Raw genomic sequence first — 23,760 nt, forward strand, 5'->3', positions numbered from 1 at the left:
TGCGTTTTAGGCCTACCGGACAGCGTATAAGATGCCTATTGGCATGTCGTTGTATCGGCTTGTCTTTGGCAAAGCTTGTCATCTCCCAATCGAATTAGAGCACCATGCTTATTGGGCCATAAAAAGGTTCAACTTTGATCTTAAATAAGCCGGCTCTAATCGTAAATTGCAGCTTAATGAACTTGAGGAAATTTGCAATGATGCTTATGAAAGCTCCAAAATTTATAAGGCAAAGACTAAAGCATTTCATGACAAACACATTGTCAACAAGTCTTTTGCCCCTGGACAGAAGGTTTGGCTTTTCAACTCTAGATTGAGACTCTTTCCCGGTAAACTCCGTTCAAGGTGGGATGGTCCATATGTCATCACCGCCGTCTTTCTTCATGGTGCAATCGAACTCCAAGATCCTACCGATGGATCTCTCTTTAAGGTTAATGGCCAACGGCTTAAGCCTTATGTTGATGGCATAGTTGCAACCCACAAAGTAGAGAAATTCCTATTGACAGACCCAATTTACGAGGACTAATGCGAAATCTTGGTTCGTTTAGCTATTGACGTTAAATTTAGCACCCATGGGAAATAATTATTTCAACTTCCGAGCTTCCTTCTTCCAAATTGCCATAACCAAGAATTTTTTGAAAATTCGCTAAGTTTAACCAAAATGTGAACTCATCCGAAATTGTCTCGTATAGCATTCCCTAGGTCACATTCGGTTTTCTTAGTCATTCAAAGGTCTCGGTACCATTTTCGGAATTTTTCAAGGTTATCCTGGCAACTTTCTCGACTAATCCAAACATCACCGGAAATTTGGGCCTCTGAAATAATCGCTTCTTGTAAATGAGATCTGAATCCCGTTCCGAAGGTTCTACAAGGTGTCTAGGGACAATGGAAGCTTAAAAATCAAATTGAGGAATTTTTTGACCCCTGCCCAGCCTCCGTTAGGCCAAAAGTCCTTTCAATGAAGTGTGTTACAGCAGCATTGCGAGCGCCCGCCCAGATCCCACGGGCGCCGGCCCACATGGACAGAGACCAGCGTGCAACTGTGGGCGCTTGCCCATTTCCTGCGGGCGCTCGCCATTTTGGGCAGTGAACTCTGGGGCACCCGCGGGCGCCCGCCCCCCTTCACAGCCTTCTTTAAATGGGTCTATTTTAAACCTATTTCATTTTTTTGTTATTTATCTCTCTCAATCCTTGCCAAGACTCTCTCCCTTACCCTCTAAACTTCATCTCCCACCTCATTTTCATCCTCTCCCATCTCCATCATCCTTCTACCCATCATACATTCATCTTCATCACCCTCAATCTCATCTCATCTCATCTTCCATCATGAAGCACAAGGGGCTTTTTAGATTCTTCCATTTTTGGTATGTTCTCTTCTCTATATTTCTCTAAATTTTTGATCAATGGAGGATGGGATTGCATATTTGGAGGATTGGTGATTGTTTAGAGGTGGTAGTTAGGTCAAAATTTTTAGATTTTCTCATCTCTAATCCCCTTTTGTCTCTTTTCCTAATTTTTGTGCACGCCAGGTGTTTGTTAAATTGCCTGAGCCAACTTCTTCATCCGAATGGTGCCCAAAACCTCTTCCAAGCGAGCCCGTTCATCTAAGGGACCTTCCAATGAACCTCCCATGCCAAATTGGGCGGATTGGCCCATTGCTACCGAGGCCAAATTTGTCATCCAAGACATCTTCGAAGTCAATCTGGGAACGACGTGGGCGGTCCAAGAATTGATGAACCGTGGCCTCTAATCTCTATTCAAGCCACGCGCTCTCTTAGTATCCGCACATAGTCCGCCAATTCTTCTCAAACATGTTCCATTCATGTACCGAACTGGACATCATTAAGTCCACCATAGATAGCGTGACTTTTGAATTCAACATTGAGGACCTTGCCAAGGCTTTGGCTTGTCTAATGGACTCTTTGGTGGATGGGGTGGGCCTGCCTCTGTATGTTGCTCCTCCAGATGGGCTGATAGTGTTTGACATTGTGGAAGAAATTTGCCACAATCAGTAGACCGACACTCGAACCACAAGCACAAATAAATCATTACTTTCGTGCCAACTCTGGTTCATGGACACTGTCCTTACAAAGAATGTCTTCCCCATCCCTGGGCATTCTGAGCGTAAGGGGGCTTTCCTAAACACCCTTTATGCCACTGAGAAGGAACAATGGTTTTGCGTCCCGCAGCTTGTCTGGGACCAAATTCTCAAGGTCTATAATGACCTAATTTTGCTGAGGATGAATAATGCCACCACTTGGGCGTATCCATTCCCATATCTTGTCACAAGGCTGCTCAAGAACCACGGGTTATGTTCACCCCTTCATGAGGAGAAGCTGACGGATGTGTTTAATTTTGACCTTGGGTTTTGGAAGTTGAATACTGTCCAGCTTAAGACATCTCGTCAAGCCCTCATTGGCAGTGTGCTTGATTGGGCAGCTTCGGCTGTTCCTGTCACCCCTGCCCCTGCTCCTACTGTACCAGCTACTTCTGTTGAGCCGCCTCTGCCTACTATGTCCCGACCTGATTATTTCTCTCTCAGTGCTCGTATTGATGCTCTTCACATACAAGTCGGGAACATCGAGAGCACCCTTAAAGAGACTAACGAGGGACAGAAGACATTACAGGGCATGTTGCAGACCTTGCTTGACAACGCAGCTGACGGAGCTGGTGGATCGTTATCCACTCCAATGATGGAGTGATTCTATGCTTTCCATAGCTATTTTGCTTTCTAGTAATACTCTATTGCTTTATTTTGGGCCACGTTTCGCATTCACTTTCAATTCCTCTTTTAAACTTATAACTGCAAATCTTTTGCTATTTTGCATGGATAGTTGGTTTTTAGGTAAATAAAATTGCAGTTATTTCTATTTGTCTAGATTTTTATGATGCTTGCTGTGTATAGATGTGTTTTGACAGATTTTTAGGATCAAATTTGGGGGCGTGCTTTCGGAATTCACATGGTGGCATATTTTTCTAACCGCCACTGAATTTCATTCTCCACTTGGTACTATTGTTCTTTGTTGCCCTCTCTATTTTTCATTTTTTATCCTTTGTCTTCTCATATTGAGGACAATGTGACATTCAAGTTTAGGGGTGCATTTTGGCAGTATCTTTGATTGTACGTGCTAAATTGATCTTGTAATCTTGGAATTTGTTAGAGATTGAAGCATGTGTTTAAGACTTTGTGTATAGAGGCAAATGATAGTTTTGAAAATAAAGAAAAATCTTAAAGGATCATATTGATTCATATCGGTTTGTATAAATGCTTCAATTAGATTTTCGTTGGATTTCATACTCTTTTATGCTTCACACTGCACAGATGCATACCAGAAACTTAATTGTGAGGCATGCAACCTAATTGACCTTGACCTTGACTCAGTTGATTTGAATCGATGACCCTAATGAAGGGATACCTTTGGCATGTAAAAATAAAAAATAAAAAATAATAATAATTTTATTTTAAATAAATAATGATAATGACCAGTTTAAATTCATAGTTTTGCCAACTCGAGTCATTAAGCCCTTGGAGTGTCTTTACACTTAGCACCATAAAGCCATCCAGTTTGGGAGTTGCTGGCTAATGCTTGCTACATGGGTTAGTTAGAAAGCTTAAGGAACTTAGGCATTGCACGATCATTCACAAAAATAAATAAATAAATATGGTTCATTGGAGTTTGTAGCCTTGCCAATTCAAGTTATTAAGCCCTAGAAGTGTCTTTACACTTAGCACCCTAAAGTCATCTGGTTTGGGAATTGCTGGCCTAACACTTGCTACATGGGTTGGTTAGAAAGCTTAAGGGACTTCGGCATTGCACGACCATAATATGTATCATATGCAAAAAAAAAAAAAAAAAAAAAAGAAAAAAAAAAAAAAAAAAAAAAAAAAAAAAAAAGGGAAGAAGAAGAAGAAGTTGTATTTTGAATAAATTCATATCTTAGAGACCTCATTCAAAAGGGAAATTCAATGATTTGAAGCTTGTGTTTTGAAATTGGAAAAAGAAGGTAAAAGCCACATATTGGGAATCCAGTTCACTTTCATTGAAGTTAGAGTTGATTTCTATTAAAGAGATGACAATTGAAGTATTTATATAGACTATGATGATTGATGCATGAGAATTGAAATGTGTTTAGCTATTGTGTTATATCAAGGCTTCATATACGCAAGGTAGTCAGCAAAATGATTCCGTCTCCAATACTCTGTCTGTTCCAAGTTGCTAGTGAGCTGTGTGTGTGTATTTTCTTGCACCATGATTGATGCATGTTTATAGCATTTCAAATGTTGTCATTTTGTCAAGAGGTTCATTTTTGGTTTTGCTATGGGACTAGCAAAATGTAAGTTTGGGGGTGTGATAAGCGCCGAATATTGCATATTTAAACGCCCTTATTTGCATTAGTTAAGTCCATTAGTTGATTATTTTGTATATATTAGCTTTATTTGCATACTTTTGTCTATTTTCAGGTTGGTTCCCCAAAGATAGTTAAAAGTGTGCTTTCGATGAATTCTTGAAGAATCAAAGTATGCCGTTGCTGGAGACCTTCATTTAGGCCAAGCCAGTGTCCCATTGAACTCTTGGTTATCCCTGCAGAAAGCACTAACCGCAATCACCACGTCAATAGACCGAGCCAAAAGTAGTCCAAGCATAATGAAGCAAGATTGTGAAGCTGCGGGCGCCCGCTATGAACTCATGGGCGCCCGCCAAAATGGGCCGAGAGATTATAATGCTGCAGGTGTCCGCCCCGAAGGCACGGGCGCCCACCCAAATGGCCAGTAGCCTTGTGAAGACGTGGGGGTCCACCCTGCACCTGTGGGCGCCCACCAATCTGCAGACAAATGTGCGTGGGCTGTATTGTTTCATCCAATGTTCTCCCCTTGACCCATTGTGTGGCTCTGCACTCTTCTAGGGATGATAAGCCACGAAAATGGGTGGTTGGGAGGATATTTTTGGCTAGATAAGAGGCTTAAAGGATGTATTACAAGGATCATCAAATTTTGGAAGATTCTAGAGAGAGAAATATTGTGAGTTTGAGGGTTTGTGTGTCTTGGGTCCTCTAAATGCGAAAATGGAAGGCTTTTTCATCTCTTCTCCTTCCTCCATTGCTCTTATGGGTAACAAACTTTCTTTCTAGGGAGGTGATGAAGCCCTTTCGTGTAAACATGCCTTAGTTTTGGTTTATTTTGGGGGAATGATTTATATATTTGGTCTATCCATAATCTAGAGCTATACACATGTTGTAATGGATATTAATGTTTATAAATGATCATTTTGAGTTTATTATCTTGTCTTAGATTGTTTTCTCTCATTTTCATAGTGACAATGGAAATGAGATTATGGAATGGTTTAATGGCATGTTGTTTAAGAAATTTGATAGTTCATAGCTTAGGGCTTTCCTTTGATGGACTACACTTGATTTGTAATTTCATGTCCTCTTATCATTTGATTGAAGGCTTGATAATCTCTAGCTTAGTAAGCATGTCTAAGGCTACACCCTAGTTTAGGTAGTTCAAGCATGTATAACTTTGATAGGTTATTCTTGCCATTGATTTCATGAATTTCTTGAAAATAATATAACAACCATGTGTAGCTACATAAAATGGCCACTTATGTATGTTGGTCTCCCATGTAAATCATTTTCTAGCATGTTTATAGGGTAGATAGTGGATTCATTTCCCTAGTCTTCTCTACATAGATTTATTTCCTCTTAATTTCCTTGCAATTATTGTTTTATGCACTCTTTAATCCCTAGTTCTAAGTGACAAATCAAACAAAACTCTATACCTCTTTCATTAAGCTAAAAGTGATTTTTAAAGACCTTGGTTGCCATAAACTAGCAATCCTTGTGGTTCGACTTACCCGAACAATAGCCCTATTTTACAATGATTTGTGCTATTGCAAAAGGGTTGAATTATAATTGATAATTGACCACCGATTAGTCCCTGACCCATGGCAACTCCACGACATCATTTGGGCTCAGGTAACTCAACCACGCTAGGGCAGTCTCCCTAGTCCCTCTAAGTCGCACTAACGCCACAAACCCTAAGCAAATCCTAGGCACCCGGGTTTTTGCAAAACCTTTTATCAAAAACTTTTCCCCAAACCCTTTTTGTTTCCATTTCAAATCAACTTTCCCAATTTTCTTGCCCAATGTCATGCATGAATGTCTTTTACATTTCAATGCCATGCTTATAGAGAATTTCATGCTTCACAAGTCAAACATTAACAACATAACATGCCTTGTAGAAAATTTCTAGAAATAAACATCATGCTTCCATATCACAACATCTAGCACTTTAAACACCATAGGCAAGTAATATCATCAATTAAGCATGTTTCTTCGTAATATATCAACTACCACATAGTCACACACCTCATATACATCATATAGGCTAAATTGTAAGGAATCTACACAATTTAAGCATGCTATACAACAATTTATGAAGAAATAACTCACAAAAATCAAAGAAGTTGTGGATAAGAGACACCTACCTCAATATGAAGAAAAAGCCCTAAAAATTACCCCAAAAATCAAAATTCCTATGGCGGCCAAATAGAGATTCGCTTCGATCAAAACGACGGTCTCGACGAGCTCTCCAAATTTACCTTAAGCGTTACTATCAAATTCTCAACGGTGAGAGAGAGATCAAAGCTTGAATTAGTGCAAAAAAAAAAAAAAAAAAAAAAAAAAAAAAGGAGAAGGAGAGAGAGAAAGGGGCGTGAGTCCAGAGAAAGGAAAAAAATGAGGCCACGAAATGGCCTCTTGGCCATTTAAAAAGGAAAAAGTAGGGGTCGGTTCCATAATAAAATAAAATATCTCCATTTCCTTTCCTTTTATATGTATATAATCTAATTTAGTTTTCAACCACACAAATTAAAGTCCCAATAACGTAAATATACACAAAATAAATATGCAAGTAATGCAATAGACCCGAGACACAACCCCAGTACACAATAATCCCGGTGACGAGTCCCACCAGAAACCTTCCGGCCCGAAAACAAAAAATTACTGAAATGGCAACCAGCGCATTTCCAAGAGTCCTGAACTCAAAAAAATGTCCCACCCAACTCTCAGACACACCTGGCACACTCCACGGTGTCCGAAAAGCAAAACGAGAAAAGATGAAAATGCCCTCGAAAAAAATCAGAAAATTCCAAAAATTGAAAAATGGCGAAAAATAGAAACATCACAAGATTAACGGGAGGAGGCATAGAAAATAGTATATACAGTGATACAAAATGAAATGGTTGTTAATTACTAATTTCAAACCACTAGGTTATAAGTCGTACAAACAATAGAAAAAAAACATAAAAAATAGATATAACGAACCAAAATTTTGGCATGACGTCTGCTGAAAAAGTCCTATTACAACCTGCTACAAAAATATAAGAAATATACAATGGCCTCACTTGGACCATATAATTTATCTATCCTGTCCCAAAGCACTGCTATATAACACATTCCAACATTTCAATCATCCATTCATTATACCCCAACACAATTCATTTCTCGGTACATCAACCACATACCATCTAATCCAAATGCATCATAATTACAGTCCCAAAACATGATTTAGAAACCTGACATATACTGAGACATTTTACAAGAGTTACTCCATGCTCATCATTATAAGTACAAGGTTTCCAAACACAAAATTATATAGAACATAATTATATCATTACAACGTAAAACTTTGGTTGCAAAAACTAACAAAACGGTCTTCTAATCCAAACTAAGCTTGTGGTGGAACGTCGTCCGCCACTTCTTTTCTGTTTCTTGAAAAAAATGTTTAAGTAATGGGGTAAGCATAAAGCTCAGTAAAAGTCACCTAAAACATTAGTTTTGGACTCCCTTGAGCCATACAACACATAAGAGAATAGAAAATGGAGTCGGGGTCATGCCATGGGGTTCAAATAACATTTCCATTTAACAAGTAATTTTCCTAGTCACAAGCACAATTTTAGAATTAATGTGCGTGAAATGATATGAAATGTTATGTACCCATCCAAAATCTGGTCTATACCGACCCAACCCACACTTTTTTAAAAAATCCACTAACTGACTTTACCGAGGCGAGATTAATAACTATTCCAGGTTCCAAATCCAGCAACTGTTAAAGGGCCTAGAATCAACATTTTCACGCCTTACACCAGGCCGCGCTCTTTCTAGGTTAAGCTAGCCCCGGACTCACGAAATCCGGTTCATTTTAAAAAAAAAACTTCCCCTTTTAAATAAGACTTTCCTTTTGTAAAACTTTTTTTCCCAAATCATTTTCAAAATTCTATTTTTTTTCCATGTCATGCAATGTAATGTTTTACATGATCTCAACCATCAAACTCACCAATCTGGTAATAAAAACATTAACAAAACATTTCTAATCCAATAAGTATGAACAAGATATTCTATATATATATATATATATATAATCAATCAAGATTATGGCATGTTTAGAAAATTCAACACAATAAGGACATCATTATCTCAAGTAAGGTATATACAAGAAACCTTCTTAAGCATGTTTAACATAAAATTATATACACAATAACATGTCCTCAATTAAACAATGATATAATCTTCATACAACAAAATAAACCAGTCCCTTTGACACAAAGTTTATATAATCATGCTTTCACACTTAAAGACTTTCATAATAACAACAATTTTCATATCAAAATTCACAATTCTCAAGATGAAATAAAAAGAAGTAGGAATTGCTCAAATACAAGGAAAAACTTGATGTATTAGGGAGAACCCAACCTCAATCGGAGAGCAACAAGAAGCCCCAATTTAAGCCCAAAATCCTAGAATTTTGAAATCCCTAGAGTGCACCAAATGATGAATTGTTTGTACTCACACGTAGATCTCGCTGAGCTCTTCGATTTGCTGCAAACGGCACCCAAAAATTCCAAATGGTTGAAGAGTAATCAAAGATAAAAGTTGTAAAAGAAAAAGAAAAAAGAAAATTCAGTGAGAGAAAGAGAGCTAGTCGTAATCTGCCGAAGGTAATGGCTTTAGCCATTACCATTGTTATAATAGCATATGGGTCCCACTATTTTATTTTCTTTTCTTTTATAATAATTTTTAATAACATAAACTTATATATATTTATATATATACAATAACCAATTCACCACCACACCAATTAACACCTAAACAAATAATTTATGCACAAAATAATAATGTAAGAAATGTAGTGGACCTATGACACGACCCTCGTACATAACAATTCCGGTAACGGGTCCCACTTGGAACCTCCCGCCCGAAAAACATAAAATGCTAAAATGACGACCATTGCATTTCCACGAACCCTGAACTCAAGGAAATGCCCCAAGTCAATTCTCTGACACACCCGGCACACCACACAGTGTTCGGCACGTAAAACGAGAAAATTCTAAAATACCCTTATAAAATAGAAAATTTCCAAAAAAAAATAAAAAATGGCAAAAATCATAAATATTACATTCTCCCCAACTTAAAAAGATTTCGTCCCCAAAATCAAGCCATACCTGAGAGAGGAAACAACTCTGGATATTTGGAGCGAACCTCCTGTTCAAGCTCCCAAGTAGCCTCCTCAACTCCGTGGTGTCTCCAAAGAACCTTTACCAACTGTATCATCTTGTTCCTCAACTCCTTCTGTCATGTGTCAAAGATCTGAACTGGTCCCTCCTCATAGGAAACATCCTAATCAATGTCCACATCAACCCAACCCAAAATGTGAGATAGATTCGGCTCGTATTTTCGTAGCATCGATACATGGAAAACATTATGGACTCTGTCCATCTGTAGTGGCAATGCAAGCCTGTAGGCAATATCTCCTACCCTGTTCAATATCTCAAAAGGTCCAATGAATCGTGGCGATAGCTTGCTACTCTTCCCAAACCTCAACAACCCCTTTCGTGAAGAAACCCATAGAAAGACAAGGTTTCCCACCTCAAAGGATAGCGGTTGTCTCCACCTATCCGCATAACTCTTCTATCGGCTCTGAGCTATAAGCAATCTCTGCCTTATCAACTTAATCTTCTCGGTAGTCTCGAGTACTATCTCGGGTCCTAAGGTAACTGTCTCACCCACCTCAGTCCAACAAATAGGAGACCTACAAGGTCTACCATATAATGCCTCAAATTGAGCCATCTGAATACTCGCCTTATAACTGTTGTTGTATGAAAACTCAATAAGTGGAAGGTGATCGTCCCAACTACCCCCCAAATCAAGTACACATGTCTGAAGCATATCCTCCAAGATCTGGATAGTACCCTTCGACTGGCCGTCCATCTGTGGATGGAATGTCGTATTAAGGTGCAATATTGAACCAAACGTTGCTTGAAGTCCTTCCCAGAACCTTGAACTGAACTTGGCATCCCTATCTGAAACAATAGCCACTGGAACTATGTGCAACCTTACAATCTCTTTTACATATAGGACACCCAGTGCCTCTACGTCATCTGTTGCCTTAAGAGGCAAAAAGTGAGCCGTCTTGGTCAATCTATCAATAATGAGCCATACGGCTTCATTTCCCCTCCGTGACCTTGGAAGACCTGTCACAAAATCCATAGCAATTTGCCCTTATTTCCACTGCGCTACCGGCAATGGCTGCAATAAACCAGCTGGTCTCTGGTGCTCGGCCTTCACCTGTTAACAGGTAAGGCACTTAGCTACAAACTGTGCAACGTCCTTCTTCATCCCATTCCACCAATATTGACGTCTCAGATTGTGATACATCTTGGTACCACCTGGATGAACTGCAAAGCGAGAAGTATGAAACTCCCGTAAGACATCCTCACGACAAACTGTGGGAACAACCAACAAACCCCTGAATTGTAGACCTTCATCTGCATGCAAGGTCCAATCCTTCACTGTCTCGCCACTGGAGATCAAAGTATGAATGTCATCCAAATTCGGATCCTATCTCTGTGACTCAATCACTCGTCCGACAAGAGTGGGCTGAGCCACGAGAGTAAACAAGAATGTTAATTCACTGCTGATACGGAATATTCGACTAGATAAGAATTTCAAGTGACATGGAGACTCAAAGGGCATGGATAAACTTAAAGAGATAGAAATAACAACTATTACCCTCTCCAATGACTCTTAAATCCATAATAGACAAGGAAAGTAAATTTATTTCATGATAGAAGACTACTACCATTAATGCTTCTATAAAAGAAGTCATTAGTTAACCTAAAAAGGTATACCATAAATCCCATATTTAATCCTTTATCGGATATTCAATCGTCAAGTACTAACTTGACCATCAGAGTGCACCCGGCCTGCACAACGCCTCTTGTAGGAATCGCCACCGACTCCGGAGCGTGTAGATTTATACATTAACAGTTGGCGCCGTTTGTGGGAAAATGATGTTTGGTGATAGTCATCCTCCCAAAAAACCGCCCAGAGTGGAGTTGATTTCGTTCAACAATCATATACAAAAAAATCCTATTTTAGCTATTACAGTTTAATTATCTTTCTAAACCCCCATTAACTTGATCGTCAAAGGGTTTACGACTGGCACCACACCAGTGCCTGACTTAGCCGCTTTCATTTTACAGGAAACGGTGTCGTACCAGGCCACGACAAATTTAAACCCCTACAACTGCTAACATCATCATCAAAATAATACAATCTCATCTCTGCCAAATCCTCAAGCATCTTCCATTTCCGAATAGCTAAACTAGCCAAAGTCCCACGAGACTTCCAGCTTAAGGCATTAGCTACCACATTTGTCTTGCCCGGATGATATTGCAAATCAAAGTTGTAGTCTTCTAAGAACTCAACCCATCACCTCTATCTGTTGTTCAAGTCCTTTTGGGAGAAAAGGTACTTGAGACTCTTATGGTCCAAGAACACCTCAAATCTCTCACTATACAAATAGTGTCTCTAACACTTCAAGGCAAATACAACTGCTGCTAATTCCAGATCATGAGTAGGGTAGTTGTACTCATGAGTCTTCAATTGTCGAGACCCATAAGCCACAACCCTACCATCCTGCATCAGCACATATCCCAAACCATCACGTGAAGCATCATAATAGATCACGTATCCTAAGCCACGCTCAGGTATCACCAACCCTGGGGCTATAGTCAACCTTGTCTTCAATTCCTAAAAGGATGACTCACAAGCTTTGTTCTATGTAAACTTGATCCCCTTCTGAGTCAAGCGAGTCATAGGTGCTGCCAAACGGGAAAAATCATTCACAAATCTACAGTAATAACCTGCTAGGCCAAGGAAACTCCGGATCTTAAAAACATTCTTGGGTTGCTCCCAATTCAAAACTGCTTCTATCTTCAATGGATCCACTAACACTTCACCTTTCGAGACAACATGCCCCAAAAATTTCACCTTTTGTAGCCAAAACTCACACTTTTCATATTTGGCGTACAAACGGTGCTCCCGTAAACTCCGCAACACTAAACTCAAATGGACCTCATGCTCCTCCCGAGTCTGTGAATATACAAGAATGTCATCCACGAAAACTACCACAAACTAATCTAAGTAATCGTGGAAGGCACGGTTCATTAGATTCATGATGCCGCTGGTGCATTAGTCAGACCAAAGTGCATGACAAGAAACTCATAATGTCCATACAGTGTATGGAATGCTATGTTTGGGATATCTTCATCCTTAATGCATAACTGATAGTAGCCTAACCTCAAGTCAATCTTTGAAAAATAATTGGCTCCCCTCAATTGATCAAACAAATCATCCATCCTTGGCAAATGATACTTGTTCTTGATGGTGACATGATTCAACTTCTGATAATCAATGCACAACCTCAAAAACCGTCTTTCTTTTTAGCAAACAAGACAGGTGCACCACACGGTGACACACTCGGTCAGATGAAGCCTTTCATCCTCAAATCATCAAGCTGTTTCTTCAATTCTTCCAATTCTATCGGTGCCATATCATATGGTGCCATAAAGATTAGCGCGGTACCCGACATTAAATCAATAGCAAACTCTACCTCTCGGTCTAGAGGCAACTCTTTTAAGTCCTACGGAAACACATCCAGAAAATCACGCACAACCTCTGTATACTCAACCCCACAAAACTCAACATCATCATCGGCAAAAAGGCTAGCCAAGAAGAACTCCTGTCGATCCCAACCTCTAACGCCGTAAAATGAAGGAGTAAGAGAATCACACTAATCCCCCACAAAACAGAAGCAATCCCCATCTGGGGTATAAACTGACACTCTACCCCTAAAACAGTTGATATCGGCTCTGAAGGACAACAACCAGTCCATCCCAAGAATGACGTCAAACCCTGTCATCTCGAAAAGGATAAGATCGAACTTAAGTACACGTCCGGCAATCGTGATGGAACAACTCCGACAAACTTTACTAAGAGCAACGGAACCCTCGACAGGCATGTCAACACAAAGTGGTCTGTCTAACTGACTGACCTCCAACCCCAATGTCCGTACAAATGATGAAGCAATAAATGAATAGGAAGCACCAAAATCAAATAACACTCGTGCCCAAGAATGGGACACAAGAAACATACCCTTGACCACTGAAGGATTGGAAGATGGATGACGACGGCCGATTGTATATGTCAAAATAATGTAGTGAATGTGCGGTTCAAGAAAAGCCTTTTAGGTCAATTTTAAATTTATAAAAACCACTACCACCACTACTACTAATGTAGCAAGAGTGAGTAGGGATCGTCCCAAGGGATTATACGTATTGGAATTTAACTTCAACTCTAGCGTATCACAAGATTGCAAAAAATAGAGATTGGTTTGATTAAACTAAGGTGCAATGAAATTAAAATACAATTAAAATAAACTAAGTTGAGATAGGGATTTAAGAGATATGAGGAGAGCTCTTAGGGTGTTGGAATCACCACTAAGCTCATGTAATTAACCACTCGCTTTCCATTAATGGGGAATACATTGTTGTGAACAAAATGCGACTACCAATTGCAATGTTAAGCATGAACCATCTAATTTATGCATGAATTGTCTATCTAAACTAAGTTAGCACAACCCATCAATTTTAAGCATGACCCATCTAAGTAGCAATAATTGTAGCACACATCAATCTAGAGAATCATGGAATTTGCAATAATAAGCCATGGAATATCTAAGCAAGCATAGATTAACTACCTACCTACAAACATGAATTAAATTGTAGAACAACCCATCAAGTATAAGTATAAATCATCAAATTAATTGACAAACCCATTCAATGAAAACCATGTTTAGCGATCACTAAATCCTTAATTAATCACACATACACATGCAACCAACATAGAGAATCTAGTGTAGAGATCAATTCCCCAAATAATCACACATAAGACAAAATGTAATTAAAATAGAGAATCAATAGAAAGAATTAATCCATATGAATCATGTAAGAAATAATTCCTAATTTAATCACACATAGACATGTAAATAAACTAGAGAATTAATAGGAAGAATTAAACCATAGAAATCATAGAAATATACCAAGATTCATTAAATTCACAAGACTAGAACACTAATCACAACAATATATATAAATCCCCAAAAATAGAAATACAAGGGTTTAGATTACACAAAACTTAGGGCTCATCCAAACCCTAAGTGTAGATCTAGCCAATCATGGAGGAGGTAGATGTGGTCATGAAATCAAGCTCGAAATATGGCTCCATCTTCTTCTTCTTTGAAGCTCTAGAGATGGAGAGAGAGTGTGATTTATAGATGGATCTTGAGATGTGCCTCCACTTCCCTCCTTTCTTCTAACCCTAGTCTCTAACTTTTCTAGAGAGAGAAATTAAAATTACAATGTAAAAGTAAAATAATAAAAAGGTCATTTACAAATGGGTCCCTTCCCTTTATATAGAATGTCCTTTTCTTAGTCACTAAGTCAGGAATATAGCCCCAAAAATATCTAATCCCGTACTATGTGATAGGTGGACTTTTGGGCGCGCACGGAATAAAACAGCTCGCTGCCAGCAATGTTCGATCGATTTAACTTTGATTTTCGATCGATCCAACTTTCAGCAAAAGTTCAATCGATCCGACTTTGATTTTCGATCAATCCAACTTTGATCGATCTCACTTTTCTGATCGATCTCACGATCGATCTCACTAGGCAGCTTTTCAGGATCAGCCTATTTTTATTCCAAATCAGCCTCCTTTTGCACCGAATCCTCTCCAAGACTTAGTTTGACTCCAAAAATGCCTTAAAAAACCATTTTTAGCCCATTTTAACATTATTGACCTAAAATAGACAAAAACATAAATAAGTACTAAAATGGGTAAATAAGATAGATAAAGGTCCTAGAATACTCAAGCTTAAGGAGTTTAAAAGTGTACTTTTCAGCGCTCATCACACCCCCAAACTTAAATATTGTTAGTCCCTAACAATGAATTACGAAGTAAAGAAATGAAATGAACAACTAAACAACTATAACTAGAAAGCAATAAATGGATAACGCCACTTTCGTAGGGAACACGATTGCATTTAGCATATGCAACAAGCCTTTTAAACCTCTAGGTTACCCCTAGTGGATGAGTGAAGTTTAGTGAGGGTTTTAAGAAATGATACACACAAATATTAAGCTCATTCTCACAAAAGAGACACCAATATTACAAACAAGTATTGGGAGAAAACTACCTCAAGTATGCAATTTTTCAAACATTTCTAAGCAATCTCCCAAAATCTTAACATCAAGCAAGCAAGTATGGTCCTCCATACATCAAGAAAATGATTATGCAAATCAAAACAACTCTAGAATCATTTTGAGTGGACCGGCATCAAATATGTTGCTATCTAAGCCAACTAAAGAATTAATCACATCCTTACCCTCAAACTAGTACACAAATCTAGTACCGATCATCAAGACAAAAAAGTGGACCTTTTATTAAAGCTTCATTCATCTATGTGCGCTTATTCTTTTCACTCGATTTTTTTTTTTTTAGGATCAAAGATGGAAGCATGGTGCAATGTTTTGATCTATTAAGCTTTCTAGCGATTCATGAGGTCGAGCGTTAAGTCAATGACTCCCAAACCAGACGGCTTTAGGGCATTAGGTGTTCAAACACCCCTACGGACTTACAAGCTCAAATCAACTAGGCTACAAATCAAGACAACCTCCATCTAATCATTTCCCACTTCTCACCATTTGGGAGAAGTCCTCACTTTTTTTTTTTTTTTTTTGTAAGCAAGTTCAATTATTAACCTAAAGTTTGGACCCTCCACTTTTCGGCGCGAGAAATTCAGCGCTTGATGATGCTAGAATCCCGGCTACTTAGTGAAAAGGGATTGTTATCCACCTTTATCAAGAATGAAAGCTTTCAATGCACTACTAGCTCAATTGGGATATAACCAATTTAATAATCAACAAAGCATGTACCCCACAAATGAATACTAGTGTGCGCTTGTGCTAATGTAGAATCCTAGAGTGAATCTCAAAACAATCACAAAATCAAGAAGATGTAGACCACAAGTGCAATCAAGATATCAATCTTTCGAAAAATTTACTCCTAAATAGCATCCACAAGGCATACAAGGAGTATTAGACTCTCAAGTCAAGCAATTTTTAAATTTTAAGCAATATAGTCCTCCAAAGATCAAAATCATAGCTAACATCAATCCTAAAACTCAATCATGCAATTAAAACTTAACTTTAAGTAAAATGCAACAAAACACCTTACCCCTAAACTTAAATCGCACATTATCCTCAATGTGCAATGAGAACAATGGAAAAGATGGAAAGAGTATACCATGGTGGTGAAAACGTGAAGCCCTGCAATGATCCAATTTGAAAGACGTCTCTCCCAAACTTGGAATCAACAACCTACTTTAATAACCACACTAGCAAACTCACATCAAATATCAAATGGGATAAGAATAATCAAGCATTCTAAGGCAATATAGCACAAGATGAAAGAGAGATGTGAGATCAAGCCCTAACTAAAGCATAAAGTATGCATGACTACACATAAGGGCACAATGGTGAATCTTTTTATATTTTTCATTTAATGAAAGTTAGTATATACAAAATGCAAGAAAAATAAAGAATAAAATGCATGAACAAAGTATAAAAAGAAAAATAAAGAAGGTAAAATGCAATGAAAAATATGTACAATGCAAGAAATGAAAAATAATATGCATAATGCAAGTATATACAAAATTTTCGTACTTTTTGTTTTTCATTTTTTTTTTATTTTTTATTTTATGACATAATAAGTATGTACACACACAAAAATAAAAAGGCAAGAAATAAAAATTCAAGAAAATAAAGAATGCAAAGAAAAAATTTATTTATTTATTATTTTTTGAAATTAAAAATTAAAAATTAAGAAAAATTAAAGTCAAACAAAATATTTTTGGATTTTTTTTTTAAATGAAAAATAAAATAAAATAAACTAAATAAAATAAAAGAAATATTTTTGGGATTTTTGAAATATAAACAAAAATAAAAACAAAAGTAAAAGTAAAAATAAATTTTCAAAACCTGCAGAGATGTCCGATCGATCTGACAAAATGCTCGATTGATTTGACAGAGAGGTAAAAATATGCAGGTTTTTGGGTTCAAAAATTTTCTAAGTGTTGGAACTTAAGATCGATCCAATAATGAAGTTGGATCGATCGAAGAACTTCAAATCGATCTTGAAATATTTTCGATCGATGGGACAGAGAGCTTAAATATGCAAGTTTATGTAGGCTCAAAATTTTTCTAAGTGTTGAAACTCAAGATCGATCGAACTTGATGTTTGGATCGATCGAAGGTCTTCTGATCGATCTAACTGAGAACTGAGATCTGAAGATTTTCTTGGATCGATGAGAGAGAGTGATTTGGATGCAGGTTTGTTGCAGGAATGAAGTTTGATCGATCGAACTCTCATTTGAGATCAATCGAACTTATGCAAAATGCTCAATTTCAACATGAAAGCTCATGCAATCCTTATCATAGTTCCTAGCAATGCATATGAACCCAAAACAAATATCTAGGCTTCGCAAGAAATGAAAAACAAAAAGAAATGAGGGAGGAATAGAGTTGTGAAACTCTGCGTATACTAGTGTTTAACGTCTCTAGCAAGACGTTGGGCCAACTTACTAATCAAAAAAATCAAAAACCGGATATAAAATATCCTTATTGATCCTCTTTTCACTTTTCTCATTTAATGTCCCACTTACAACAATGAAATCATCCTTCAAAAGAATGACTTGAAAAGAAATGAAAGAGCTGATATTGTTCCTTTCATTCACGGTCTTGAAAACAAAATCAAACATAGTTAGGCTTGCCTCTTTGTTATGTTCTTGAAACACATTAAAATGATCATTCACTTTGATAATTGGTGAGGCATTGTCTTTCAAAGACTCATTTGGAATATCAAGAAACACCTTCTCTTCATCCCTCTTCTCTTCCTCAAAAATAACCATCTCCTCACCTTCCAAGTTAGCTAAGGAGTCCATTAGAGAGTTCACTTCATTTATGGAGCTTTCAAAGTCAAAACCATAATTTTCATACATTTCCAAAAGGCATTCCTCAAGAGGGTCATTAGAGATAATAGAAGGAAGGCCCTCTTCAACAAGTTCCTCCTCCTTCTCTCCTACCTCAAGTTTGGTCAACATCTCCTCACTCTCTAGAGTAGCAAGGTCATAGATAAAATCATAATCAAAATAAGAAAAGTCCTCATTAATCATGTTATGCTCTATTAGATTAGCCACTAACTCACTTGCCACTTCCTCCTCTATACAAGATAGAGTGCTAGGCATTAGCTCACTTGCCTCATTCTTCTCTTCACTCTCATCATCCTCATCTATATATATTGAAGTTCTTGACATTTTTTCATTTGCCTCTTCCTCCTCCTCTTGACGAGAAAGAGTACTTGCAATTTGCTCAACTTGAGCTTCAAGCTTGGCTAAAGTTTGAGAATGAGAATTAATAAGTGGAATTTGTGAAATATGCATATCAAGTAAAGCTAACACTTTTTCTTCAAATCCGGGTCAGTACCTAGAAGGTGGTGGAATTGGTTCACATCATAAAATGGTGGTGAAGGGCAATAGTCATAAGAAGGATTAAATGAGTGATCAAGTCCATGATAAGATGATGCATAAAATGAATTAAACTCAATCTCATAAGGATTAAAATATGATGGAGGCGCATAAGGTGAGGGAATGGAATTTCCTCCCAAACTTGGATCAAACAATTCCTCCATTCACAATTAAAATCCAAATGCAATAAAAAAAAAAAAAAAAAAAAAAAAAAAAAAAAAATTGGCCTCCACACAAGCCGATGCTTGGACAAAAAAAAAAAAAGCAATATAATAAGCCTCAACAAGGGCTATCACAAGCATTCAAAGAAGTGAAACAATTAAAATACAAGAGTTCTAAGAATTGCTCACAATGATCCTTAAGCAATTTCAAATTTTAATATTAGCTTTAAGCTCCAATGATTACTTTAAAATCCAATGTGTGCTTTCCTTGTAGTCAAGTACCTAATTGAACAAATAATATCAAGAGTAAGAAAAGAATATACAATGAAAAATAAAATAAAAATAGAAGCAATCGAATGAACACTATTGTCTAATCTAATTCCAACAAAACCGTTAATTCCCCGGCAACGACGCCAAAATTTGACGACGGCCGCTTGTATACGTCAAAATAATGTAGTAAATGTGCGGTTCAAGAAAATCCTTTTAGGTCAAATTTAAATTTATAAAAACCACTACCACTACTACTACTAACGTAGCAAGAGTGAGTAGGGATCATCCCAAGGAATTATACGTGTTGGAATTTAACTTCAACTCTAGCGTATCACAAGATTGCAAAAGATAAAGATTAGTTTGATTAAACTAAGGTGCAATGAAATTAAAATACAATTAAAATAAACTAAGTTGAGATAGGGATTTAAGAGATATGAAGAGAGGTCTTAGGGTGTTGGAATCACCACTAAGCTCATGTAATTAACCACTCGCTTTCCATTAATGGGGAATACATTGTTGTGAGCAAAATGCGACTACCAATTGCAATGTTAAGCATGGACCATCTAATTTATGCATGAATTGTCTATCTAAACTAAGTGTAGCATAACCCATCAATTTTAAGCATGACCCATCTAAGTAGCAATAATTGTAGCACACATCAATCTAGATAATCATGGAATTTGCAATAATAAGCCATGGAATATCTAAGCAAGCATAGATTATTTACCTACCTACAAACATGAATTAAATTGTAGAACAACCCATCAAGTATAAGTATAAATCATCAAATTAATTGACAAACCCATTCAATGAAAACCATGTTTAGCTATCACTAAATCCTTAATTAATCACACATATACATGCAACCAACATAGAGAATCTAGTGTAGAGATCAATTCTCCAAATAATCACACATAAGACAACATGTAATTAAAATAAAGAATCAATAGAAAGAATTAATCCATATGAATCATGTAAGAAATAATTCCTAATTTAATCACACATAGATATGTAAATAAACTAGAGAATTAATAGGAAGAATTAAACCATAGAAATCATAGAAATATACCAAGATTCATTAAATTCACAAGACTAGAACACTAATCACAGCAATATATATAAATCCCCAAAAATAAAAATACAAGGGTTTAGATTACACAAAACTTAGGGCTCATCCAAGCCCTAAGTGTAGATCTAACCAATCATGGAGGAGGTAGATGTGGTCATGAAATCAAGCTCCAAATATAGCTCCATCTTCTTCTTCTTTGAAGCTCTAGAGATGGAGAGAGAGAGTGGTCTAGAGATGGATCTTGAGATGTGCCTCCACTTCCCTCATTTCTTCTAACCCTAATCTCTAACTTTTCTAGAAAGAGAAATTATAATTATAATGTAAAAGTAAAATAATAAAAAGCTCCTTTACAAATGGGTCACTTCCCTTTATATAGAAGGCCCTTTTCTTAGTCACTAAGTTAGGAATATAGCCCCAAAAATATCTAATCCCGTACTATATGATAGGTGGACTTTTGGGCGCGTACGGAATAAGACAGCTCGCTGCCAGCAATGTTCGATCGATCCAACTTTGATTTTTAATCGATCCAACTTTGTTCAATCTCACTTTTTTGATCGATCTCACGATCGATCTCACTTGGCAGCTTTTCAGGATCAGCCTCTTTTTGCTCCAAATCAACCTCCTTTTGCTCCGAATCCTCTCCAAGACTTAGTTTGACTCCAAAAAGGCCTTAAGAAACCATTTTTAGCCCATTTTAACATTATTGACCTGAAATAGACAAAAACACAAATAAGTACTAAAACGGGTAAATAAGATAGATAAAGGTCCTAGAATACTCAAGCTTAATAGGTTTAAAAGTGTACTTTTCAGCACTCATCAATGGATCAGCTGGAGTGACTGCAAACACACGACCCTGGGTCCTCCGCCCTTAAGAACCACCTGTCTGATAACCTGACTACTGAGTAGATGCACTGGAAGAGGCTCCTCTGCCTGGTCGAGAACTCTGTGATGACATAATTGGCTGAGATGGCTAAGGTAGTGGTGGCAGTCAAAACCCTGACTAGACTGTGGCAGACTGTGTCTGCCTCTGTTGTGAACCCCGACCCCTGCCTGAACCATTGGCCCATTGTGGGCAATCTCTCACCTTGTGGTCCTGCTGGTCACACCCAAAACATCATCTCGATGCCATCTGAATCTATGGACACTGTGCCTTGTAATGCCCGAGTTGCTTGCGGATCTAGCTGACTGCTGTCCCCTAAACCTTGACTGTTCATTCTTTTGCTTCTTATGTGATTGACCCTCGGAGATAGCACTCATGCCCCTGTTGTGCTTATAGGACGCCCTGATAACTTTGCTGTCTTTACTTTCAGCTTCAACCACTAAGGCTTTTCGCACTCCTTTTGCATACTTTGTCGGTTCTAAGGCAGCCACAATTGGCCTAATAGTAAGATGAAGGCCATCAACAAACTTCTCTATATCTCCTTCCTCATCATCAGCAATCCCTAGTGCAAACCTTAAAAGGGACGTAAACTTGTTCTCGTACTCAGTGAGAGTCATATTTTCATACTTCAACCCATCCAACTCTTTCTTTAATTCTCTCCATTTAGGTGCCGAAAAGTACTTCTTATAGTACAACTTCTTAAATGTGTCGTAGGTTATTGTATCCAAATTGTGGGTGTGAGAAACGGTCTTCCACCAAATCTTAGTATCCCCAATAAAATTATAGGTCGCTAATGTAATCTTCAACTTATCTGTCGCTAAATTCATGGCGTTAAGATGCTTCTCCACCCTATCCATGAAATTATCCGCAACAAGTGGATCTGGACCAACCTCAAACAAAGTTGGCATCAATTTCACAAACTTAGAAATGTGATAAAGAGAATCATCTGTCTCACTTGTCTTTGGAGGTGGTGGTGGTGGTGGTGCCAGTGGTGGCACAACATGTGACGATGATGCCACTACAGTCCGAAATGTATCATGAAAGAATGCCTGTACAGCCAACTTAAGCAGCTCCTCACTTATCTGAGGAGGTGGCTCGAGGGTTCCCCTCTCTTGTTTCCCTCTTGGTCAGACCAAATCTCGCAACACATCTTCCTCAACCTGCTCATGATCCCTTTCCGTGGGATTGGAGCTAGAACTCTCCCTGGGATCCTTTCTTGGTGCCATGACACTATAAGAAAAAGGAAACGAGTCAAAAACGATGACACTAAAATACGTACGAGAACAAAGTCCTCACACGAATGACTTGACTAGAATGGAAACACATAAACACCTTCCATACTCCCGGAATACCTAACTAATGATAAACATGATCATGATAATAATATACATCAACTTTAAACATTTAGCACGTAATCATATAAGCAGTTAAACAATTAAGCAGTTAGACATGCTTTCAAACAATTAACTACCTTAATACATAAGTATATAAACATGCAATTCAACTTCCCCATGCAATCCTAGGTAGGCCTCTACCCGTCGTCCTAATGGTATTCGAACCATTGCTTTGATACCAAATTTGTAACGACCCAAAATTTCAGCATGACCTCTGCTGAAAAAGTCCTACTACAACCTGCTGCAAAAATATAAGAAATATGCAATGGCCTCACTTGGACCATATAATTTATTTACCTTGTCCCAAAGCACTGCTATATAACACATTCCAACATTTCATTCATCCATTCATTATACCCCAACACAGTTTATTTCTTGGTACATTAACCACATACCATCTAATCCAAATGCATCATAATTATAGTCCCAAAACATGATTTAGAGTCCTAATATATACTGAGACATTTTACAAGAATTACTCCATGCTCATCATTATAATTACAAGGTTTCCAAACGCAAAATTATACAGAACATAATTATATCATTACAACGTAAAACTTTGGTTGCAAAAACTAACAAAACGGTCTTCTAATCCAAACTAAGCTTGTGGTGGAACGTCGCTCGCCACTTCTTTTTCATGTCTTGAAAAAAATATTTAAGTAATGGGGTGAGCATAAAGCTCAGTAGAAGTCGCCTAAGACATTAGTTTTGGACTCCCTTAAGCCATACAACACATCAACACATAAGAGAATAGAAAATGGAGCCGTGGTCATGCCATGGGGTTCAAATAACATAATAACATTTCCATTTAACAAATAATTTTCCTAGTCACAAGCACAATTTTAAAATTAATGTGCGTGAAATGATATGAGATGTGATGTACCCATCCCAAATTTGGTTTATACCGACCCAACCCACACTTTTTTTAAAAATTCGCTAACTGACTTTACCGAGATGAGATTGATAGCTATCCCCGGTTCCAAATCCGGCAACCGTTAAAGGG

This window comes from Cornus florida, unplaced genomic scaffold (assembly GCF_030987335.1).
Source record: "Cornus florida cultivar Cherokee Brave unplaced genomic scaffold, ASM3098733v1 CherokeeBrave_3.0.0_Hap2_Chr03, whole genome shotgun sequence".
NCBI classification, from domain to species: Eukaryota; Viridiplantae; Streptophyta; class Magnoliopsida; order Cornales; family Cornaceae; genus Cornus; species Cornus florida.